Genomic DNA, 27,277 nt, shown 5'->3' on the forward strand with positions numbered 1-27,277 from the left:
ATTTTATTGACTATCTGTGTAGAGTAATCGCAACAATAAAGATCAACAAAGAGCTACCTGTCAACCTTCAGCTCTAGCTATTTTAGTCTATTTCTCACAGCCCTCAAAGCTCAAATCAGGTTACATATGCACTGTGTCACTATGTCAGTGGATTGCTCAGCAGTCCGATGGCACCAAACAATTAGAAAGCCCAAAACAGATGGCAAGATACATGAACTTATTGATAAGCTCATGGCCCTCTACAACAAGCATGCTCTGACATGTACAATCCAAGTAAGAAAAATTTCTACCCCTCAGTTGACAACTGACTTAAATCAAAGGATGTACAATAGGGATGCTCCTCATAGACATTTCAAGTCAAATCTTAAGGCTGAAGACCACAAAGTACAGAGGAACATCATTTTACATTCTCTGATTTTAAGTTTTCACAATTCTAAACCATAAATTTGTAGCCCCTATGAAAAACCCATAAGGTCAATGCTAAAAATTCCCCGGTTTTACATTTCTTCCTCATAAGGTTAACCTCGATTTTAAGTTCATACTCAATGTCTCGCTTGACTTCATCCCGTTTCCTTCCTACTGACATTTGATGTGACTGAATGTGTTATAAGTGGAACAAAAGACAGATGGTTTGCACGACATACGACGGTGGAGCTCAGGGAGTATTTTAGGCCGTTGTGGATAGGGGAGTCATGAGAGAGGAAATGTTGACGTAATCCACGATAAGTGCTGCCAACACAACTTGCAACATTTAGCTTCACCACAAAATTATGATACAACTACTGCTAGTTTGCAGTGGTAATGGAAAAACATGACAGTCAACATGAAATGTTTCGGATCAGGCCAATACGTAATGAAGGGGTCCAGCCACCAACTTTTCTTATGCCAAGTATAACTCAGTCTCATCTATTTGCGTGTATTTCTGATGTACTGTATTCAGCAACAATACCAATCATCAATCTTTTAAATGCAAACACTGAGTCTCGAATAATATGCTCGGTCATAATCGAGAAAATGTCGCCCATTTCTGGGTAGTGAACTCTTATTGGCTTGAGACTTGTTCAATCATCATATAGCCAATGCAGGCACTACACCACAATAACACACATAAATTGAGCTTGCCTACTCTAAATGCGGTGAGAGGAGAGTGGCCCTTCAGTGACGGGAATGCAGTTAGGCATGAAAGCATTTTTTGAAGTACTGAAAATATATACTTTTCGTACAGATGATGTGGTACGACAGGGATGTCACACAGAAATAGAACAAGAGTTTTGCGATAGCACATTTTAACGACTTTCATGCTGAAATCTGGCACGATACAGTTGCAACAACTACATACACTACTCACATATATACTTTGCACCATGCAAACCACACATTGTAGATCGTAAAGAATGGCAGCGGTGATAGAGGGCATGAAGCAAAACTATAGCACCTAAGCTTTCTTTCAGATTTACATTTTACACAGTGTACAAAAATTCAGAGCTGACTTCTAATAAGCTTGTAACATCAACTGGAGAAATAAACTTTTTTTTTTTTCACGTCTCCATTTCTCTGTTCAAGCCTAAAATAACACATTAATGGTGGTGAGCATATGAAGGGCGGCGGCTCGCAAGAAAAGCATTAAACAATAACAGTAATGGTGACAAAGATCGTCATTAAGCATATATCTGCATTTTTGCTTATGGTTTACCACCTAGCTCCTGTGATGTTTTGGTTCAATTCAATGTGTTCATCAAATTTTGCTTTTTTTTGGATGAGCACAAAAGATGATCTTTCAAAAACACATGTTTTGAACATACAATTTGTGGTTGTAGCATGTCGGAAAATAGCTTGACGGGCTTGTACCCAGATATCAATTTCAATTTTTTGATGAGTTTTTACTTGCTGTTACACATCTGATTTTTTAAGAAGTGATGAAATTTATCACCAAAGATTATTGCATAAACATTGCATTGTACATTTAATTTCCTTCACGTAGACATATTTTATACAAAGTATTGGAGAGGACTGCAATTTTTAATCAAATGTGCCAATTAAATTTATTTTTGCTCTTGTTTTGGGGGGTTTTTAAAATTTTTTTTTCGATTCTGCATTTTCCTCAATTTTGCGTTTTTCAAGTCTGGATCACATGAACATGTAAAATTGGAGTTTCACTGTATTCAGAAACCTGCAGAACATGGTAAACCAATATGCTCATCATGCCAAAATCAGTCATTCTCAGTATGTTGTATGCTGCGACACAAGTCCCATGATTCAGAAGCAGAACATCCACAGACTGGCTGTCATAGAGACAAAATCAGAAAATGTTTTTGGAATCTCGGCTGATGAGCTGAGTGAATTTTTTTCAGCACCAGCCAGCCCTCATATTGCAAAGAATTATCACATGCCAGAACCCCGCAGACTAGATACCTAACCCTGGCATATTCTACCTAAAACATGTTACAATAAACAAAAAAAGAAAAGAAATAATGAGAACCAAGTGATGGGCAATGGTGGTACCAGCAGAATGATGATCAAGACTGATGTAGATTGCTATGTACCTGTGCTGACTGACATACGTATTTAATGTTTCTCTTGTGATTGGGATACATCGCAGTAATGCAAAAGAAGCATAGACTGACTTATCCCTAAGAACAAACATTCACAATCACCTTGTGATTATTGATGAATCAGCATCTTATCCACTGTCACTCATAACCAAATAACTGAAAACTTAATATCACTGAAATAGTATGAAAAATGTCAACGTAATCTTCAAAACTGCCACAGCAGGAACACTGCAATAATTGAGATAACTTATGATCCTGAAATGTGCCGTAGACAACCATGAGGCCACAATATTGATACTAACCTATTTTCGCAAAGCATGTGATTCTGTCAACTTTGACACACTGCTCAGGAAAAAGTGATAGTTAAAAATGCCTTATAGTGCTCTGTAATATTAGTAATTTTCGCCTCACAAACATTAATATACGCTCAATAGTAAACGCCTGATGGCCTAAAGTTATCGAACAATTGTAAAGTAAAAGAAATGAATCATCGCATAGCAGCGACAGAATCTATTATTCTTTATCTTTGCCGTTCTTGCGCGGTGCCAGTAAATCTCTATGTACATGTATCGGTTAATGGTATAAAAAAGAATTCTGTTGTTTCAAGACAAATGAGGCTTTTGGCGCCTCACCTTTTACTGTTTGTATTCCATGAGAGGCGGACGCGGACTTGCTGTGTTCCACAACTGTATTTTATATTTGATGTGAAAATATTGAGTGAATATGCTAATTGTTATTTTTTCCAATCAAAAAAGATGTAGTTTCTTGTAACTGATATCGAACAGACAGCATCAAGAGGACATTTTGACTGTTATGTATAAAGTATTTAACCACAATGGTCATCTATTGTAATTTAATATGAAAAGGTACGTGCACTTTCTTGACCAAAGTAAGTGACTGGAAGCAGTAGTTAGTTAAAAAGGCCTCTGTACGGTGTTATTGTGTTCGCACCATAAGCAATTTACGTTACACAGTTTTGGATTCAGGAAACTTTACCTTGACCAGATGAATTATCTAAAAAATTATTATGTATGACATTATGGAACAAAAGTAAGAGAAGTGTGCAAGCTTTTTTACTTTCATAATACCTATGCCTGACAAAACATCCACATTGGTATGGCTTTGAGATAATCATCTTGCTGGCATTGGAAGGTCCTGTTAACATTTTTTTTTTTTCCCATGTTTACATATTAAATTTGAGTTTTTAACTCTGCTTTCTGCAAAACAATTCATTTCTTTCCCTACTTACCCAAACATCTTCTGATACCTGTGTGCCATAACATGTTTGGGTAAAAGAAAAAGAAATACATTGTGTTCTGCAGAATACAGAGTTTCAAAACCCTAGCACCCAAATTCATATAATTTGATTAGATGCTTCAGCTGTTCTCCGTTATTCTCCTACAAATAACATTTATTATAAAGTTGCAATCTCAAGAATTTAACGGTGTTAATCTCTTCTACCTGCTTATCATGTTTTAGGCATATACTGGATAGAAATCACTTACAAGCTCTGAACTGCAAACAATGTCTTTCCAAAGTTTAGTGACAAGGAACCATTTATTAATGTTCATGACAATTTCAATAGCTGACATTTATAAAATTATACTTGAATTGTTATTTACTGCAATGTTTGTATCATCTGCAAACAAAATAGACATGGTATCTGGTAAGTTTATTGACGACTTCTCAATAACATACACAAGAACAGATAAAGGTCTTGTGGGACCCACATATTGTTATTCCCAGATGCGTGATGAACGACGGTTTAATACAGGACTCCTTCCTATTAACAACTCTTGTTTCCTGTTTGAGATATACAATTTGAACCATTTAGAAGCATTTCCTGTTTCATTGTAGTATTATAATTTACTTGTGAGGATACTGTGATTTACACTCAAACACCTTTGACAGATTGTAGCATATACCATCTGTTTGTAATTTACTGACTAGTAAATTAAGTACATTCTTGCAGTAAATGTAAATAGCCTCTTCAATATCGGACAATTTAAAAATCAAACTGACTTCGATAATTTATTATTTGCAGATGTCAAACAATGGAAAATCCAGGATGGAATGTGACAATGCAATATATCCTACGTTCCCGACCCTCCTGGCATCCGCCTTCATTAGTCATTTTTCTCACCTGTCCAGCCCCATCCCTGTTCCCAGTCGAATACACAGCCTCCACTCCACCAATGCACCCTGTCTTTGTGCTTCTCTCCTTTTCCGCAAACCCCCCTCCCCACCCCCCCAAACCTCTCCCCTGCCCTCTGTCTACCTCCCGACTGCACCTATCTGCCCTATCATCTCTCCACCTCGTCCTTGCGCACTCCCCAGCAACACCTCAATGTCCCCCAGCCCACCCTGCTATCCTTCCCCCTCCCTGCCCCAGCATACTCCTTACCCCCACCCAGTTGCCACTGCCATCACTGCTGTTGCTCGCAGTGTGGCTTCAGCTGGCAGAGGCTGCAGTCCCCCCCCCCCCCTTTTTGTGTGTGTATGTGTGTGTAATCTATTTTTGACAAAGGCCTCATTGGCCAAAATTTGATATTGTGACAGTCTTTTTATTTGCAGACAGATGGTTATGAAGCCATTTTTGTATTGTCTTTTCTAAAAATTTTAGAGCATTCTGGCAAAAATGAAACTGAATGTAAATTTGGCAGTATTTCTTTACTCTTCTCTTACGAGTTTAACTAAGACGTATTTCAACCTACTGGCACATGTTCCAGTAATAAATTATAGGTGACACTTACAACTTAATGTTGTTGTTGTAGTCTTCAGTCCTGAGACTGGTTTGATGCAGCTCTCCATGCTACCCTATCCAGTGCAAGCTTCTTCATCTCCCAGTACTGAAGCAACCTACATCCTTCTGAATCTGCTTAGTGTATTCATCTCTTGGTCTCCGTCTACAATTTTTACCCTCCACACTGCCCTCCAATGCTAAATTTGTTATCCCTTGATGCCTCAGAACATGTCCTACCAACCAGTCCCTTCCTCTTGTCAAGTTGTGCCACAAACTCCTCTTCTCCCCAATTCTATTCAATACCTCCTAATTAGTTATATGATCCACCCATCTAATCTTCAGCATTCTTCTGTAGCACCACATTTCGAAAGCTTCTATTCACTTCTTGTCCAAACTAGTTATCGTCCATGTTTCACTTCCATACATGGCTACACTCCATACAAATACTTTCAGAAAAGACTTCCTGACACTTAAATCTATACTCGATGTTAACAAATTTCTCTTCTTCAGAAACGCTTTCCTTGCCATTGCCAGTCTACATTTTATATCCTCTCTACTTCGACCATCATCAGTTATTTTGCTTCCCAAATAGCAAAACTGCTTTACTACTTTAGGTGTCTCATTTCCTAATCTAATTCCCTCAGCATCACCCGACTTAATTCGACTACATTCCATTATCCTCGTTTTGATTTTGTTGGTGTTCATTTTATATCCTCCTTTCAAGACACTGCCCATTCCGTTCAACTGCTCTTCCAAGTCCTTTGCTGTCTCTGACACTAGCTCTTTTTAGCTTTAAAGATTTTATGGTGGACATTTCTTTTACTGGTGTAGTGAGGGTCAGTCATATTCACATTACCATAGCTATTCATAATAGCTGGTCTGAGGTATATCCATGGCAGCATATACTGAAACTGACACCACCATCTTTTCAGTAACAGTAAAAGTTTTGTAACATTGCTACTCTGTTGCCAATGTATCATTTACTTTTAATGCTATCTTCTCCTCTTCACCTCTGTTTCTACCAGGCCCTCCATCATTATATTCCATGTTTTTGTTGGGGCTTCAGTCTGAGGAATGGTTTCATGCAACTCTCCACACTACTCTATCCCATGCAAGCCTCAGCATCTCCATATAGCTACTGGAACCCACATCCATATGAACCTGCTTACTCTGCTTCTCCCTTGGTCTCCCTCTGCAATTTTAGCTCCAAAACACTTCCCTCTAATATTAAATTGACGATTCCTTGATATCTCAGAATGAGTCCCTAACATTTCCTTTAGTCAAGTTGCGATAAAAATTTCTTTTCTCTCTATTTCTGTTCAGAATCCCAGTCTTCAAGAAGGGTCGTCGAGCAGATGAGCAAAACTATAGACCTATATCTCTGACGTCGATCTGTTGTAGAATTTTAGAACATGTTTTTTGCTCGAGTATCATGTCGTTTTTGGAAACCCAGAATCTACTATGTAGGAATCAACATGGATTCCGGAAACAGCGATCGTGTGAGACCCAACTCGCTTTATTTGTTCATGAGACCCAGAAAATATTAGATACAGGCTCCCAGGTAGATGCTATTTTCCTTGACTTCCGGAAGGCATTCGATACAGTTCCGCACTGTCGCCTGATGGACAAAGTAAGAGCCTACGGAATATCAGACTAGCTGTGTGGCTGGATTGAAGAGTTTTTAGCAAACAGAACACAGCTTGTTATCAATGGAGAGACGTCTACAGACGTTAAAGTAACCTCTGGCGTGCCACAGGGGAGTGTTATGGGACCATTGCTTTTCACGATACATATAAATGACCTAGTAGATAGTGTCGAAAGTTCCATGCGGCTTTTCGCGGATGATGCTGTGGTATACAGAGAAGTTGCAGCATTAGAAAATTGTAGCGAAATGCAGGAAGATCTGCAGCGGATAGGCACTTGGTGCAGGGAGTGGCAACTGTCCTTTAACATAGACAAATGTAATGTACTGCGAATACATAGAAAGAAGGATCCTTTATTGTATGATTATATGATAGCGGAACAAACACTGGTAGCAGTTACTTCTGTAAAATATCTGGGAGTATGCGTGCGGAACGATTTGAAGTGGAATGATCATATAAAATTAATTGTTGGTAAGGCGGGTACCAGGTTGAGATTCATTGGGAGAGTGCTTAAAAAATGTAGTCCATCAACAAAGGAGGTGGCTTACAAAACACTCGTTCCACCTATACTTGAGTATTGCTCATCAGTGTGGGATCCGTACCAGATCGGTTTGACGGAGGGGAGAGAGAAGATCCAAAGAAGAGCAGCGCGTTTCGTCACAGGGTTATTTGGTAACCGTGATAGCGTTACGGAGATGTTTAATAAACTCAAGTGACAGACTCTGCAAGAGAGGCGCTCTGCATCGCGGTGTAGATTGCTCGCCAGGTTTCGAGAGGGTGCGTTTCTGGATGAGGTATTGAATATATTGCTTCCCCCTACTTATACCTCCCGAGGAGATCATGAATGTAAAATTAGAGAGATTAGAGCGTGCACGGAGGCTTTCAGACAGTCGTTCTTCCCGCCAACCATACGCGACTGGAACAGGAAAGGGAGGTAATGACAGTGGCCCGTGAAGTGCCCTCCGCCACACACCGTTGGGTGGCTTGTGGAGTATAAATGTAGATGTAGATTAGCAATGTGACCTATGCATCTAATCTTCAGCATTCTTCTGCAGCACCGCAATTCAAAAGCATCTATGCTCTTCTTGTCTGAACTGTTCATCATCCATTTCACTTCCATATAAGGCTATGCTCCACACGAATACCTTCAGGAAAGTCTTCCTAACATCTAAATTTAAATTAGCTACTCACCAAGTGGTGGCAGAATACTTACATAGAAGACTGTTGTGACTGGCAAGCTTTCGGAGCTGGCAGCTCCTTCTTCAGGCAGAAGGGTTTGGTTTAGATACAGTGATGACGTCTTTACCATATGGACCCCCCACGGTGAGGCTGACCTGCTAAAATTCCTGGAATCTCTGAATACCTTCTCCCAATTAAATTTCACATGATCCTATTCTGAATTCCATGCCACTTTCCTTGATGTTGATCTCATCCTCACCGAAGGCCAGCTACACATTTCCGTCCACATTAAACCTATCAACAAGCAACAGTACTTACATTTTGACAGTTGCCATCCATTCCATGTCAAATGATCCCTCCCATACAGCCTTGGCATCCGAGGTTGCAGACTCCGTACAACAATACACCTCCATTCTCACCTCAGCCTTCACCGTACGTGATTACCCCACCAGCCTGGATAAAAAGCAGATTTCCCAGGCCATCACATCCAATCACGGTACTGCTGATCGCTCCACAAAACAGCAATTTCCTAAAATCATGCCCTGAAATGATATCCATTCTGTCTGAAATTTTGCCCACCACACCTAGAATAACTTTCCATCACCCTCCCAATCTCCACAATATTCATGTCAGACCTTATGCTCCTGCTGCACCCATCTGCCTACCCTATTGCTCCTACCCCTGTGACTATCCCCGCTGCAAGACTTGCCCTATGCACCCACCTACCACCACCTATAATAGTCCTTAACTGGCAAGACATATACTATCAAAAGTAGAGCCACGTGTGAAACAACACGTCATATACACGCTAATGTGTAAACACTGATCAGCCTTTTACATTGGCATGACTACCAACAAATTATCAATAAGGATGAATGGGCTTGGGCAGAGGGTATATACTGGCAACTCGCAATATCCTGTTGCAGAACATGCTCTACAACATGAGATTCATGACCTTGACACCTGATTCACCATATGCGCCATCTGGATTCTTCCCCCAGACACCAGTTTCTCACAACTCTGCAGGTGAGAAGTAGCACTACAGCATGTCCTTGGTTCTCACCACCCACCTGGCCTTAATTTACATTAATTTCTTCCATTTCAGCTTTTCCTCACTGTAACTACTCTTTGTTTCACTCTGTTTTAGTTTTCTACATCTTTCATTGTCTTTTCCGTCTAATTTTCACTACCCTTTCCAACGTACAATACGCTTAGCTTCTCTCGCTTATTAACTCGTGCATAATGTTTTCGGTAGTAATCTCTGTCTTGCATATTACCCTGTCTTCCACATTTAAGCTCTGAGGTTTTCAAATCTCATCCGATGCAGTCCCCAACAATCAGTCTTTGCTTCTCGTCCCATACGGCAAGTCTCCCCTGGCCCATGGTTATGGGTGACTTTCCCAAAATCTACCCGTTTTCCTAGACCTCTCCAGTCCTTTTCCTTCACCCTTCTGCCTTCCCCATCAACCCTTCTGCCTTCGTCTTCAACTCTTCTGCCTGAAGGCGCCATTGGCTCCAAAAGATTGCCAATCACAACAGTCTTTTATGTGTTCTGCTGCCACTTGATGAGTAGATTTCTCTATCAATCCAATGAAATAATTTTATCAATAATTGATTGTTTTCGTTGGTAAATTTAAATTAGATGTTAATAAATTTCTCATTTTTAGAAACATTTTCCTTGCCACTGCCACATTACATTTCATATCCTTTCTACTTTGGCAGCATTAGTTATTCTACTACCCCAATATAAAAACACATTACTACTTTCAGTGTCTCATTTCCTAATCTAATTCCCTCAGTATAGCCTGATTTAATTTGGCTACATTCCATCACTCTTGTTTTGCTTTTGTCAATGTTCATTTTATATCATCTTTTCAAGACACTGTCCATTCCATTCAATTGCTCTTCCAAGACTTTTTTCTATCTAATTACAATGTTGTCAGCAAAACTCAAAATTTTGATTTCTCCTCCCGGAACTGTAGTTCCTTCTCCAAAATTTTCTTTGGACTGCTCTACTGCTTACTCAATGTACAGATTGAATAACATTGGGGGCAGGCTACAGTCTTGTCTCACTCCCTTCTTTATAACTGCTGTCTGGATCCTGTAACCTGTATGTAACCTTTCACTCTCTGTATTTGGCTTGTGCTATCTTCAGAAATTCAAAAACTGTACTCCAGTCAACATTGTCAAAAGCTTTCTGTGTGTCTACAAAAGCTATAAATGTAGGTATACGTTTAATCTACCGTATAAGGTAAGTCATAAGGTCAGTATTGCCTCATGTGGACCAACATTTCCCCGAACCCAAATGGATCTTCCCTGAGGTTGGCTTCTACTAGTTTTTCCATTCTCCTGTCAATATTTTGCAACCATGACTTATTTAAATGATGAATCAATAATCTCTGCACCTGTTAGCACATGATTGCTTTGGATTGAAATTATTACATTCTTCTTGAAGCCTGAAGGTATTTCCCCCATCTCATAAATCTATCATGTGGAATAGTTGCAGACACGCCTGGTTCCCCCAAGGACACCAAAAGTTCCGACATAACGCCATCTACTCCAAGGGCCGCGTCTTGTCTTACGTCTCTCATTGCTCTGTCAAATTCTTCTTCCAAAGGGTCTGGTCTTATCTCATCTTACGTCTCACACTGCCCTGTCAAATTCTTCTTGCAGAGGGTATCTCCCACATCAGCTTCATGGACCTCTTCTTCCCTTTCTACATTTCTCTTGTATAGCCTTCTACACATTCTTTCCACATTTACCTTCTTTTCTTAGTACTGGTTTTCCATCTGAGCTCTTGATATTCATTCACCTGCTTCTTTAAAGGTCCATTTAATTTTCCTGTAGGCAGTATCTATCTTTCCTCTAGTTATACATGCTTCTATAGACTTACATTTTTCCTCTAGCCATTCCTTTTTAACCATTTTGCGCTTTCTGTCACACTCATTTTTGACATTTATATTCCCTTTTGCTTGCAGAATTTTTTTTATATTTTCTCCTTTCACCAATTAAATTCAATATGTTCTGAGATATTTAAGAATTCCTAATGGGGGGGCATGTCTTTTAACTATATGGTAATCTGTTGCCTTCACTATTTTGCCCCTCACAGCTATCCATTTGTCTTTTACTGTACTCTCTTCCAAAGTATTAGTCAATTGTTGCCTATGATACCTTTAGAACTCTCAACAGCTTCCAGTTTTTTCAACTTATCTGTGTCCCAACTCCTCAATTTCTTACCTTTTTGTAAATTCTTGTTTTTATCTACAGTTCATAACAAACAAATTATGCTCGGTGTCCACATCTGCTGCTGGAAATGTCTTACCATTTAAAATCTGGCTCTGAAATCTCAGTCTTACCATAATATAATCAACCTGAAACTTTCCAGTATCTCCAGGTCTCTTCGATGTATACAACCCTCTTCAAGATTCTTAAAGCAAGTGTTAGCAGTGTTTACATTGTGTTCTGTGTAGAGTACTACCAGGTGGGTTTCTCTTTTATTCCTTTCCCCCCAGTCCATGTTTTTTCATTCCTCTTCCTACTGGCAAATTCCAGTCTCCCATCACAATTAAATTTCCCTCTCCCTTGACTATCTGAATAATTTCTTTTACCTCATCATACTTTCTTTCAATTTCTCCATCATCTACTGAGCTAGTTGGCATATAAACTTTTACTGATGTGGTGGGTGTTGGCTTTCTGTCTATCTTGACTATGATAATGCATTCACTATGATGCTCACAGTAGCGTACCTGCATTCCTACTTCCTTATTCACCACTGAACCTACTCCTGTGTTACCTCTATTTGATTTTGTATTCACCTGATCAGAATTCCTGTTCATCTTGCCACTGAACTTCACGAATTCCCACTATATTTAACATCAGCTTACCCATTTCCAATTTTCTAATCTACCTACCAGGTTAAGGGCCAGGCCGAAGAATGCCTGTTTTGTTTTTCCTGATGATGACATCCTTCTGAGTAGTTTTCACCTGAAGATCGGATGAGGGACTATTTTACCTCTGGGATATTTACCCACAAGGATGCCATCATCAGTTACCATACCAAGAGCTGCATGTCTTTGGGAAAAGTAACAACTGCAGTTTCCCATTGCTTTCAGCCATTCGCAGTACCAGCACAGAAAGGCCATGTTGGCTCATGTTACAAGGCCAGATGAGAAAATCACACTGATTGTTGCCCCTGCAACTACTGAAGAGGCAACTGTCCCTCCTCAGGAACTATGTTTCTCTGGCCTTCCCATAGGTCCCCCTCCACTGTGGTTGCACCTATGGTATGCTATCTGTATTCCCGATGCATGCTAGATACCCCTCTTCGGAAAGGTCTGTGATATGCCTCCTGCCTTTATTTTGTTACCCAATGTGACTATAATTTCATTGTAATGCATTTGATTTGATGCCTGTATTACTGTCTTCAATATTTTGCATTGTGTCTTATAATGAGGTATAGGATTCACTTCAAGGCTGTTTCTTTCAGTTTTCTTTTCGTCTTCTGAAACACTTGTACAATACTCTTTTCTTGTGGTCTAATCTAGTGTACTTTTGGGTTGAAACAGCTTTCAAATAAGGTTAATATCTTCTTGATAAAAGCTTTGTATTTTTCATTTATGTCTTGAGCACTGCATATGTTACTCGAATTCATGATTTTGCTGAGTTTCCTGCAGTAATCAATTTTTTGTTTACTGACTGCCCTCCTGAAAGATTAACATTTAACATAAGGAATTGCAAGTCATGGTCTGGGAGGCCAATGACTTTTGATTTTGCAATATAATTTTGTTTGTCAGTTCTTTCTGTAAAGATATTATCAATGGCTGTTTTTGTGCTATCAGCTAGCCTAATTGGGAAGTTTACAGTAAGGTGTTAAAATTGAATGATAATGTTACTGACTGCAATAAATTCTTATGTGAAGAGTTTTTAAGAGAAACTGTATCATAACATCTGCACTTATGATTCCTTTTATTTATTTATTTTTACTGTTAAATAGAGCTACAGAGGTTCAAGATGATTTGTAAACAGATTAAAATTATCTGCAGGTAGTCAGTGTGCACTTACTATTGTACAGGATATATTTTGAAATACATTTTCTGTTTCACATGCTTCCATATGCTGCTCTAAGTAATATTTATGAAAGTTTATGTTCTCACATTTCTGACAGTTCCTGATGAATTGGGTAACAGTCATCGTCAGTACAGTGCTCTTTGAAGTCGTGATTGCATCATGTTAGAGCTAAGTGAATTCAAACACTGGCAAATCGTTAATGCTTATACAGTGTGTGCTTCCATAATCAAGGCAGCCAAAGTGTTTGCTTCAGGAGGTACTATATCGAAGATTTATTCCACATCCAGGGAAACCAGAAAAACATCCTCCACTAAGTCCCAACATGGACGAAAGTGTGTGCTGAGTGATCATGACAGATGTTCACTGAAGAAGACTGTGATAGAAAATAAGAGGATGACAGCTGCAAAAATCACCACAGAACTGAATGTCGCACATGTTAACCCTGTGAAATTCAAAACAATATGGAAGGAGCTCTATGTACTGGGAGTTGCAGGATGCATTGGAATTAGAAAATGACACTCCAGTGATGCAAATGCTCGTACGCGAAAATGTGGTTCCAAATCTATAAAACCAGGGCTATTGAGCAATGGAAGGAAGTCATTTGGATGGATGAGTCTTGTTCCACACTGTTGCCAACACCTGGCCAAGCTTACATCTGGCACACACCATCTGAAACCTACGATGCAGAATGCTTACTGTAAAGAGTGAAATACGACAGGGTCTAGTGACGATTTGGGCAGCCAAATTATGGAAGTCCATGGGCCCTGTGGATACTCTGCAAGGACACATTACTGCCAAGGATATGTGACCATTTTCATTGATCAGACCCATCCCATGGTACAATGTTTGTTCCTCAATGGTGATGCCGTGTTCAAAGACAACAGGGCCCACGTTCACACAGCTTGCATCATCCAGCACTGAGCACGACAACACATCTCCCTCAGCCACAGATCTCAATATTACTGAGCTTTTGGGTTCTATTTCGGAGAGAAGGGTGCATCACCACTATCCACTTACTTAAACTTGCCATTATTTTGCAGGTATAATGGTATAAGTGCATGATATAGGACCTGTATTTATCCATTCCAAGGCAAGGAGAAGCTGTTTTGAATGTTTATGTTTTTCCTACTCTGTATTAGGAATAGTAGTGTTTTGTGGTTTTGGTGTTTCCATATTTTTGTATTTTTGTTCAACCCCTGCACCTATAACAGTGATCAGAGAAGGAGACTATGTGAACTGAGTTTGACAACTCTAATTCATCAATAAGTGGTTCATCAGTTTTATTCCTACTGCAACGAGAAATATTGGAAAACGGGTGTTGGAGTTTACAATCAAAAATGGAAAAACAAAAAGCCAATTGTTTGGTGGGGGAAGCAAAATACAAATAAAAGGGGAAAATAAACAACGTAGAACTGGTATTTGTTCATTTGATGTGCTGTCTTACTCCTGTTGATATGATGTCATCTTTTCTATCATGAAGCTAAGGCCTTAGCCACACAAGTGTCGTTTGTACCGTAAACTTCAATGGTCTCCTTAACGAAACTTTTGTATCTTCATAAAGGCCTTAGGAAGGTCACTTGGGATATCAAGAGGATAACTTTTCTTATTAATCATTATCGAAACATTGTGTACGAATAGCATAAATTACTTATCGAAATGTTTCTGAAACTGCTTGATGGAACAATAGAGATCTGATTTTACAGATCATTTACCATTCCTATTTTGTACATATCTGTTACTACCCATAATCCAAGTGTCAGGACATAAAACTTATGGGAACAACTTACTCCAAAAGATAATTCAATGGGATCCTATGGGAGCAGCAAAAGATTTAAAAATCTTGCAAGAACATACAGGAATCAAGAGAACTAGATACTTTCTTCAGTTATTTAATGGCTTTCATAATTTATTTCATGGCTATGTCATACACTTCAGTGCTTTGTAAGCACGTATTTAACATTCGTTTCCATTATCTTCCAGCCACATCATTGCAACTGATGCCTAATCATTTTCCTTTATTTTTGGTTGTCTCAATACTAGAATCAAGAAACTGGATCTCATCTGCCACACAACTCTTATTTGTGACATTTTTTTAAATCGTGTTGTCATTCTATAGTGGGTTAAATGCATGCTTTTTAATTTTTTTTTATGGATAAGCATCAGATTTTGTTTTGAAAGTGCTCTACTCAAAGACACAAGCCCACATACCCACTGTGGTTACTGTCATGTCACATACAAATGCAACTGGAAACGGATTCAACTGGAGCAAATAAAGCAAATGCCATTCTTTTGTCACTTTTCCTTGCTCTCTTCACTTTTGTCCAATGAGTATTAGTAAAGGAGATACAAAGATAGTTCATCTTGCATCAAAATACTACCACTACATTTGTCCCGTAGTGCACTGCTGATGGGCTAATAGATTTTCAGCTGCCACATTCAGTCTATCAAGCATCTATAAAGTGAGCCTTCCCTGAGTTAGATGCAATTCACCAGCTGCCAAACTTCCTAAATACAAGATGCTCCTGTTCGAACTTAAAATAAGGCAGCTGTTCCAGTTTTAAAAGTACACTGAATGTGTTGACAAATGAACAAACACCCCTCTCATTTATTCACCAAAACAAAATGCAATTTCTTCAGTAGTGACATTCTTTGAATCTGAAAGAGAATTTTTAAATCACCAAACAGAGGAATGAAACCATCAAATATTGTCATATACGATTTAATCTCAAACCCAGTTTTAAATCATGACCCAGAAATCATTCTGCTTTGGGTCATAACTGACAGCAACAGATTAGCAAATGAAGAAAGATAGTGTTGGCCATTTCATTGGTTTATGCATTCTTTATATATTGCTCAATGTGTGATTTCCTAGCAAATGCAGCAAAGGATCATAGTACAGTAACTTTCAAATATTTTAGAATGATTCTCATCCACTACTGCTTTGGATATGATTTTCATTCAAGATTACATTCTGTCAACTAAATGAAACAGTTCGCTCTCTGCACAATAAGGTAATTGAACACAGATACTAAACACTGTCTTTCTTTAATTCTACTCAGATGTACCATAACCTGTTAAGTGGCAAGCAAGCTTCATTGAGCAGTAACGAAATGCTTCTGTAATGACTGATACATGCCTCCGAGCCCTCTTTCTGATGCTTGTCACAAAATACTCTGACTTGCCAGTAATTATGATTCTGATACATAGTTTATTTCCATTCTTCATGTGACATCACTGGGTGATCATACGTTGGTTACAGTGTGATTACGAGGGTAAGTCAATTATTATCCGCAATTTAGTTATATTTTTGTTTATTTTGGCAGTACTGTCATTTTACATTGATGACGCATGCTTTGTTTATTTGTTGTTATATCTTTGCAATTTTCAAGCTGCTAGGTTAGTTCCACTATCACTACCATGCTGTTAATCATGGCTGCTCTGTTGTCTATTTGCACCAAAGAAGAGCAATGTTCAGGATCCGTTTTTTTGTGGTCGGAAGGTGTATCAGGGGCTGAAATTCATCGAAGACTTTTGGTACAGTACGGGAACAGTGTTTTGCCGCAACAGAGTGTCTACGAATGGACTGAAAAATTCCGAAATGGTCGCACAGTGTACAAGTGTTACACACGATGAAGGAACTGGACGACCGTTCACTGCCACAAATGAAGAAACCATTGAGCATTCACGTGAAATGATTCTCTTAGACAGATAGTTAACTATTGACGAAGTGGCACATCGTCTGCAAATTAGTCATGGTTCTGCCTAGGAAATCATCCACGACAGACTTGGGCTTCATAAAGTTTGTGCAAGATGGGTCCCAAAACAACTCACACAGTTGCATAAACAAATGCACTTGGACATCTGCAAAAAAACATTTGGATCACTATGGTAACAGGATCATTACTGGTAACAAAACATGGACCCATCATTACGAGCCAGAGAGTAAATGGCAGAGTAACATGCAAGAAAAAGTTCAAGATCCAACAATTCGCATAAGGTCCAGCACTGGAACATTATGGGGAAAGGGACGCAACAATAAACAGTGTATGTTACAATGAGATGCTTACTGTTAGGTTAAAGTTTGCAATTCGAAGCAAACACCAAGGATTGCTGTCAAAAGGTGTTGTGTTGTTGCATGACAATGCCCGTCCACATACTGCTGCCTACACTGCTAAAACGCTGCAGAAACTCAAATTTGAAGTACTGGATCATCCTCCATATAGTCCCAATCTTGCCCTTTCTGACTATCACTTGTTTGGTCCACTTAAACAGGAATTAAGGGGCTGTTGATTTGCCTCGGACGAAGCAGCGAAAGAAGCGGTGCATTCCTGACTTGCAGCTCAACCGAGAACCTTCTTTTACGAGGGCATCAGGAAGCTTTGTATAACCATGGACCAAGTGCGTTGAAACACAAGGAGACTATGTTGAAAAATGATGTTCTTGTAAGTTTCCTATTTGACTGCAATAAAATTTTATAACTACTTTGCGGATAATAACTGACTTACCCTCATGTAAGTTTTGAGAAAAATACATATTTGTGAAAATCAAATTTGTATGCAAACTACAAGTCTCATAGGTCTGACTTTCTTATTATTTTTTTTTTTTTTTTAATTAACCAAGTCTCAACATCCTATATGTTCTATAAAAAATAATGCACCCAATTTGTTGTGAAATTTTACTTAACATTTAGGAATATTTTAATGTTAATCCACAAAATTTTCATGTATAGGCTAGTGGCAGTAGTGTCTTTTAGACTGTTGGGTAGTTTGCAATTAATATGAAATTAGAATCAGAACATAAAGAACATGTACTAAATGCACACACAATTATGACATATCCCATCATTTCATGGTCCTCATTAGCATCATTTTCATTAAGCACATTTTCTGGCTGGAGGTTCAGATAAAACTGCCTTTTCACTTCAGGCTTGAAACCTTGTAGTTTTGTCAAGTCTTTGTGTTTCAAGGTTGATATTTGTCTTCCACAGACAAATTTGGAAACTGCAAACTGTGAGGAAATGACAAATTGCGGTCTCCCTCACGACTTGACGAAAATGGTGACCTCCCACAACTACATCGAAAAATTTGTTTTTTTAAACAATGGTTCCCAACAATCTGTTGAAAACATCATCACCATCACTGAAATGTACATTGTTATCACAACATCAATTTTTGGTTTAATAGTGAGGTCAGTAACACCGAATCCTCAGTGCCCATTTCACACACCGGAATGTTGAAATCATGTAACATGAGATTATGGTGAGACATTCCTTAATGACTTCCAGCTTTTATGAGAAAATGAACATCAGTGTAGCCAGTGTGAGAGTTCCTAGACAAATGACAATATATGCTTTGGATCCTTAGATAAGTGCATCGCAGGGAGACAGTTTTTTGTAAATGTTCATATAAACAGGTACAGATACAGCACTGATAAAGCTGATTGATTCACTTTTAAGAGTAACATATGATATATGATTACCCTATGATTGAGAAGTTCAAAACAGTTTTTAAAATAATTTTATCTTTCACCTTTACTGAATGGCAGCCATTTTGCTTGTAAGAGTGCAACAATGTTTCAGTTTAAAGACGTTAGCAAAAATATGAATATCTCTGCACTGGGTTACACAAAATACCCTAAAATAAAAAATAACCAGTCAAAATGACCTCCAAAGTTTGGTATCCAAATTTTCAAAAATCAGCATTTAAGTGAAGTGATTTATGAGAGACTATTTTTTTCCTATAGTTAGATATCATACACTACTAGCCTCATATAGAGTAAGAACACTTACAAATGTTTCCTTAAGTTTTTATGAATTTTTGAAATTTCGAAATTTTCATTATTTTCTTAAGTTTGGGGTTAGTTATCTCAGGTGGAACTCAATATAAAAATATGATTTTTGCACAGTTTGTACACCTATATGATAGCAACATACTGTAAAAATTTCAACATTGATATCTGACTGTGAACAAAGATATGAATTTTTGAAAATGAGGAAATAATTCACATTACTCTACAACTGATCTTTTGGCTGTTGCCTATTCTTGTGTGATATTGATGAGATATAATCAATTATTATTGAAGTAAGGTACTGAATTATATACAAAAAGTGGAAACATTGCTGAAATTAACGTTTATATTATTTTTACATACTTAAAATAAATATTTTCAATTAACATTCTTTGAGATGTGACTGTTCCTAAACCTGGTGGTGATTGTTAAGAACACTTATTTCTTCAGACAGCTTCTGTGACATAAAATAAGACCTCCTAGTTGCTGTGGTAAGTTCAAGCACTGAAAGTTTCCTTAAAACATCTTTCATTGGTATCCAAACTTTGTCACTAGTAGATTTCTTGAATGATGTTCTTGGGCCAGCAGGGTGATAAAAATGCACAAAAACATTGTTGTTTTCCAAACTTATTCTTTCAACCTCTGCAAGCCACCACTGTCCATCATACACACATGCCACTATGTCATTCAATGTTAAAGACAGAGATGTTATTTTACTGACACAATGATCCTCATAAATTTCGGTTTCTGATGTTACATAGCATCGAACTAAGTTTTCTGCAATGCCCAGGAATTTGTGGAAATGCCTTGTTCCTTTTATTGCTACACAGTTTTCAAATCTGGTTTGAAGTGGTGTTTTCATATGCAGAACCACTTCTTCTTTCATGATTAGAAAATAGGTAATGCCTTTAATATTATCCTTGCAAAAGACATACATGTCCTACCTCCTACTCCATCACATGCATTTTTACCAGGGCAAGAAGCAAAAAAAAGTGCCATTCACCTCCAACCCAAAGTCTACTTTTTGGTTGCACAGATTTGAAAAAAAATCTTTTTGTTCTTATACTGACTACCACTTCCATCTGAAAAGTATATAAGCTTCTCGACATTGGGAAAAATTTCTGTTATGTAATTTACTACATACTTTTGAAACACATATACAGCCAAAGTGTTGTGATCCAAGTAGTCGCTTAGAATGCAAATTGAAGATGTGCAAACTTCATCTTTCTCATTTTTAAAGTAGAGAATAAATGGAAGCACTGTTGTCTGGTCATTGACCCAGTGGTACCCTTGTATTGCATCCTGAATCACAAATGTAAAATCTTCTGCAAAATCAGCTAGCACTATGCATTCAGTTTCATGAAGTTGTGCTTTTTTGTCCTTCAAAAACTTACTTTGAATTTTAGAAACATAGTGGTGACTTTTGGGTTTTTGTAAATTATCAATTAAAGATTCCAAGTACTTTTCCTGAGATTTAACCACTGCCCTGTCAGTTGTGACCCACTGTTTTAAGGTAATACTGTCTGGCATTTCCTCCTCATATTCGTGAAACAATTCAATAATGGCTTCCTTACCAGGGCGGCATTTATTACACGAACTCATCATGCAGTCACAACTGTTAGTGTCACAGACCATTAAACCTAGTAACTCTTTGTAGTTAAGATCCCTGAGTATTGCATCCGCAATCATCAGTTTGACATTTTGATGATATAAACAAATACATATGGAGTGTGACCCTCAGGATCCAGCCAAATTACACCACTTAGGGCGGCGGTCACAAAATTTTGAGCTTCCAATTTTGCATTCGGGGGGTCAATGGAGGGCATCCGATCCCACCCGTTGGCTTTGACCCGTGATGTAAGGGTGTTGTGTGTGTGATGTCATGATGGCGCGGCATTTAGTTTACGAGTGTGTTGTGTTTGTAGATGTCGTCTTGTGATTGGTGGTGTCCTCTGGTGGTGTATTGGATTCATTTTGGTGTCAGTGCTTGAAGCGTGCATTTAACAGTCGTGACTGTTATAGAAAAACGGACAGTGAGTTAACAATTAAGTTTCCATTGTGTTTATGTTATTGCAGTGTCGTCTGATGTTATTGGTTGGCTGTTTGTCATGTGGTAAGTCGTTTAATTCAATTTGTGGCTTATTTTGTTAGGTATGGATATGACTTATAAGTTTAATAGCACTCACCTGTGGGCTGAAATGGGGAACGACACGTTGTCCATCATTAAGTTTCTGCAACTTTTTGGCTTGTGACGGAGATAGCAGAATGCGGCGTATGCAAGCAGAATATGCGTTGGGGGTTAGCATGTAGCGCCGGAACTTTTTTATGGTACATGGACTTTTTTTTGGGTCTATTGTTTGCGTGTTATGATGTTCGGTGGGGTTTTTATGTGTTGTTGGGTCGGTGTTATTTACTGCATGTGTTGGTGGTTGATGTTTTGGTATCGGCACTTGCGGTTGATTGATGTCTCTTAGGGAAAAGTACTCGATTTCAATTTTTTTGGTATCATCAGTTGTATCTGAGCTGCATACGTCATGGGAAGTGACCAATTCCTATTTGTTGTCGTAGCTATGTGTGTTTTGGTATCATGAGCTGCTGTTGACCTATATAGGTCAAGGGAAGTGTCCCATTCCAATGTGTCGTCATAGCTATGTGCGTTTTGGTATTGTGAGCTGCTGTTGACCTATATAGGTCAAGGGAAGTGTCCGATTCCAATTTTTGTTGTTTTAGGTGTTGGTTTTGTGGTATCAATAGTTACGGTGTGATTATAATTTTTGGAGTAGTTGGTTTTTATTTTGTGGTATCGACAATTGCAGTTGAGCTATGTAGGTCGATACTGTAAGTGTAGCGGAACTTGGTAATTTTGTGGTATTTTTATGTCATCGTTTTGTGTGGTGTGGGATTGTGGTGTGTATCTGTATGTGTTTGTATTTAGTTTGTCCCCCCCCAACCCCCCCCCCCCCCCCATTTCCCGCGCTGGTCCCGTTAGTTTGATTAAATTTTTCGAGAGAGATGTGTGTTGGTTTTATACGTATTTCCACGTTTGTTGTCGTTTATGTAATGATGTTATAGGTATTATAGTGGAGACGTTGAGAATGGTCATTTCTGCCATACTGGTGATGTCATGGGTCAAAGCAGACGGGTGGAATCGGACACTTCTGTATTCCCCATTCAGGATGAGAATTTTTGAAAGCTACATGAAGTTCATTTAAATTTGGCGGCACTAGTCCTTTCTGCTTTGTTACTTTAACTCCATTTATAACAACTCTTTTGCTATCTTTGCAACCTGGGCACATTCTACTGTTTTCATCATCTTCAAAAAACTGCTGAAGCTTTTTAATTGTTTCCCCACTTATAACTACTCCTTTCTTCTTTCCTAAAACTGGAAGAATGCCTTGCTCTTTCACTAATTTTCGGGTTAGTTTAACCAAACAATGAGAAACCTTGAATTCATGAACTATTTTTTCTCTTGACTGAGTCAGAGAACAAACTTAAAATTTCAACTTTTTCATCTTTAGATATCACTGAACATTTAATTTTTAATTTATCTATTAAACCAAATATTCAGTGTCAGCTGATGCTGGTGGTAGGTTTTCTTCTTCTTTAGAAATAATGTTGGTATCTGTATTATTAATGCATGATTCCACGTCTTTTCTAGTTTTGTCTCAAATTTGTTGTACCTTATTTTCAATACCTGCTCTTCTTTTTCTGCTACTTAATTTTATTATTTTCGAAGCAGGAGATACATCTAACTTAGAACAAGCAAATACAATACGCTTACAGCTTCCTCATTAGGAATATAAATGTCATTAACAAGGTTATATGATTCTGGTTCTGAATTCACAACAAATATTTTTGAGTAACAATTTGGGCACAGTGAATTTCCAGGAATCACATTACATTTCACTTGGGAAGCCGTTTCACTCTCACATAACAAGGGCAAATGTTCAAGTTTTATTTTCCTCAAACCTCTAGTAATAGGCTTTTTATGTGGATCACAGCACTTTCTTCCAAAAATATGGTTGTACTTCAGAAATTAGTTCTTCTCGTGAGACTCACACACTGATGTTACAGAAGAACTTACTCGAAATTTAAACAAAGTTTGTCTAACTTCATCAAAGTCATTGACATTTATCAAGTTTTTTAAAACTGAACCGTAAACTGTTTTGTGACACAATTCACTTGCTATCTATTCAACAGAGCACTGTTCATCCATGCATTCCAGTTCATCTCTGAAAATTACTTACAAATTGCACACAGAACAAAGTACGTAACACATTCTACACTCTCAAAGAATGTACATCCACTCTAACAGAGGTTTGAAAACAGACTGACTACAACAATGCCACACCCAGCAATAATGTACTTCTTTGTTGACAATAAACCTAAACGCAAATGGGCATTTTTATTACCATAGAACAAAAGCGAAAGCTGCTATTGTTTAATATTGCATTATTAAAAATAAATAAACTAAAAGAGTATTGGGTGATAGCGTTAACTAAATATATATCACTATTAACTTTTTTACAGTGATACAATAAACCATTTAAATACACAACAGCCATAACATCAGTTGTAGAGTAATGTGAATTATTTCCTCATTTTCAAAAATTCATATCTTTGTTCACAGTCAGATATCAATGTTGAAATTTTTACAGTAGGCCTATGTTGCTATCATATAGGTGTACAAACTGTGCAAAAATCATATTTTTATATTCAGTCCCACCTGACATAACTAGCCCCAAACTTTAGAAAAAAATGAAAATTTTGAAATTTCAAAAATTCATAAAAAATTAAGGAAACATTTGTAAGTGTTCTTGCTCTATATGAGGCTAGTAGTGTATGACATCTAACTACAGGGAGAAAAAACAAGACTTTTTGGGCCTAAAAAGTTTATTTTTGAAAATTTTGATACCAAACTTTGGAAGTCATTTTGACTGGTTATTTTTGAATTTAGGGTATTTAGTGTAACAGACAATGTTGTGGAGGACACTTTTCTAAAAACAATCATGTCAATCGCAATGTTGTAACTTAACCCAGTGCAGAGTTATTCAAATTTTCGCTAATGTCTCCAGACTGAAAAATCGTCGCATGCCTACAAATAAAAATGGTCGCCATCCAGTAAAGGTCCAAGATAAATTATTTTAAAAAACTGTTCAGAACTTCTCAAATATAGGTGGTGGTTGTTGGGATGTTTAAGGGGGACTAAACAGCTAAGGTCATCAGTCCCCCATTCCAAAAACAAGCGAGACAAAGTCGCAGAGCAGATAAAACCCCAAGGGGAAGGAGACTGCCCCCCCCCCCCCAGGTGCTAAAGAACACAAATTAGGCAACGAACACTACAGAAAAGAAGAGTACAGATGAACACCAGACAGAAAGAAATAGAAGAAAAGAAGATGGCCGGAGACTGGTTGACTGACCATGACAACAAAAAAGGGAAAGAGTCAACCATCCGATGAGACACCAAAACAGCAACAAATATGGAGAGACGCGAGGACAAAAGACAGAAACGGAAAAGTGCAGGACCCCCCTAAATGGATCCATAAAAAGGACTAGCACGGATAAAATGTAAAACATTGTCAGCCATGGAGGCATCGTCGCATAAAATGAAAGGCAAGGTGCCCGGGAAATTAAAAGACTGCCGAAGGGTGCGCAGTCGGGGACACTCCAATAAAATGTGGGCAACCGTCAGCCGGGACCCACACCGACACAGGGGGGGATCCTCCTGACGCAAAAGATGGCCGTGCGTCAGGTATGTATGGCCGATGCGGAGCCGACACAGGATAACAGAATCCCTGCGAGTCTCCTTGACAGCCCGCAGTTTATTAGGTATTGTCAAGCCTCGCCACTCAGCAGACCACATCCCAAGCACCTTACGGCGCAACACCAGCTGCTGATCGGGAGCCGTGAGGCCGATCTCCAAAGCTGGGGCGTCGAGCGCCCCTTTGGCCAGCCTGTCAACACGTTCGTTCCCCGGGATGCCAACATGACCTGGCGTCCAAACCAAGACCACCAAACGTCCAGAACGGGCAATGGCGGAAACAAACTCCTGAATAGAGGACACCAGAGGAGAAGAGGGATAGCAGCGGTCGATGGCCTGAAGGCTGCTCAGGAAGTCACTGCAGATGACGATGGACCTACCTGAGCAGAAACGCATATGCTCAAGAGCGCGCAAGATGGCCACCAGCTCTGCAGTAAAAATACTGCAGCCAGCCGGCAAGGAGCGTTGCTCAACATGGGCAGCGTGAGCAAAAGCGTAGGCAGTGCGACCATCAACCAGGGAACCATCAGTGTAGACAGGCTCACAGCCCGGAAATGATTCGAGGAGCGCAAGAAAACGGCGACGGAGGGCCACAGGCGGAACCGAGTCCTTAGGTCCCTGTGCCAAATCCAGACGGACGGACGGCCGGGACAAACACCAGGGAGGCGTAGGTGTACAGACCCGGAAGGGAGGCAGAAGAGGGAATGACCCCAGTTCTGACAGCAGGGACTGGACACGGACAGCTACGGAAAGCCCAGACCTAGGTCGCCGTTCGGGCAGATGGAGGACCATGGCAGGGAAAAGCAGGCGACGATTGGGATGGTCTGGCGAGCAATGCACGTGGACAGCATAGTCGGCGAGCAGTCGATGGCGGCGAATCCGCAGCGGGGGAACCCCGGCCTCCACCAGTAGACTATCTACGGGGCTGGTACGAAAAGCGCCAGTTGCAAGCCGAACCCCACAGTGGTGTATGGGGTCTAACAACTTCAACACTGAGGGTGATGCAGACCCATAGGCCAGGCACCCATAATCAAGCCGGGACTGCACAAGGGCTCTGTACAATCGCAGCAGCGTGCAGCGATCTGCACCCCAAGACGTGTGGCTAAGGCAGCAGAGGGCATTGAGGTGCCGCCAGCATTTTTGCTTCAGCTGAGTAACATGAGGAACCCATGTGAGCCGGGCATCAAACACGAGTCCCAAGAATATAGGGCAATCACACATAAAAAAATTAAAATATTTAAAAATGGTCAAGCAACCAACACTGGACCACATCATATGGATTTACCCACATGCTACAGTCTTAAAATAGAGGACAGTGTGCTTTATGCCCTTATGGCTCTCAGGGCATCAAATGTATCTGTTAGTTCCATGACACGGAACATTTTGCATGTCATTTTCTGACAGCGTGCAGAGAAGAGGCTATTAATAGCTCTTGTATTACATTTATGAGATATTTTTCCAGTTTTATGAAGTAAACTAAGCGTGTTCTGTCAACTGCAAGGGTTTTTTTTTTTTTTTTTTTTAGACCTTGAGTCAAATGCATCTGACACACATTTTCTCTGAGGTCTGCCCGTCAGTTAACATTTAAGCTATTAAATAACTAAAATAAGGAAATTGATTAGTCTGAATGAACAGACACTACTGTTGTCTTTGCAAATTCTTGGGAGTAATTAGTCAAGCAAGAAACTTCCTCTTTGACACGCATGAAAGATACCCATATTCTTCAATGTTTACTTCCAAAAAGCATCTTTCAAGAATTACAATAATATGAATCAATGTTACACGCTGATCAGAATATGACACCCAAACAGTACATAAACTTGTAGGCTACTTGTGAGTGGCTTGGCAATAATTCAACCAGCACTGACACATAAATGATTCGGTCATCTCAAACTACTCCCTAGCTCCTTAGTTTGTCACAATTTCTATTGGCCATAATTGCTACCTGGCACAAAATAAAATCCAGATTCCATGACACTGATTCAGTTCTGTCAATACTCAGCCTTCATAACATGGTCACAGATCATGTTTATATTTTATGAAGTATGTCCTACAGTCAGTTCTCTTGCTTATCAGAAGAAACACTGCCTCTGAAACCACTCAGTTCTATTTTCTTTAATTGGCACAGCCATTAATTCCATTCTAGTTAATATGGCACAGAATCAGCTCAGATCTACAGGAAAAAATCCTATTTCAAATTTATTCTCCCTCACTTTCCACTCCAAATTCTCATCATCTACACTTAAAAGAGTTTGTACACTGCTATAATGTGCGTCACATTTCACATTCATAGACAGTTCCTATATTTGATACCCCTTACACTTACCTTTTCAGATGTCACATGGTGTTTCCAATAGCTTATATACTGTTGACATTGTGTCAAATTATTCTCATCCACAACTGATTTTGATATGATTTTCATTCAAGATTATGTACTGTCGTGATGAGAGCATAAATCTGTCGAAACCATTAATAGTAATAGAAAGAATTATTTGAGAACTTAGCAAACTTGTTTCTTCAAGAACAATATTTGTCAGTGCTGTTC

At 39.0% G+C, this 27,277-nt stretch overlaps 1 protein-coding gene across 2 annotated transcripts in view; it reads right to left on the minus strand.

Annotated features, from left to right (window-relative positions):
* LOC124606133 (ketosamine-3-kinase-like) overlaps positions 1-27,277 on the minus strand; it is a 53,127-nt gene that overhangs the window by 24,478 nt on the left and 1,372 nt on the right. The window lies entirely within an intron of this gene.

This window comes from Schistocerca americana, chromosome 1, assembly GCF_021461395.2.
Source record: "Schistocerca americana isolate TAMUIC-IGC-003095 chromosome 1, iqSchAmer2.1, whole genome shotgun sequence".
NCBI lineage: Eukaryota > Metazoa > Arthropoda > Insecta > Orthoptera > Acrididae > Schistocerca > Schistocerca americana.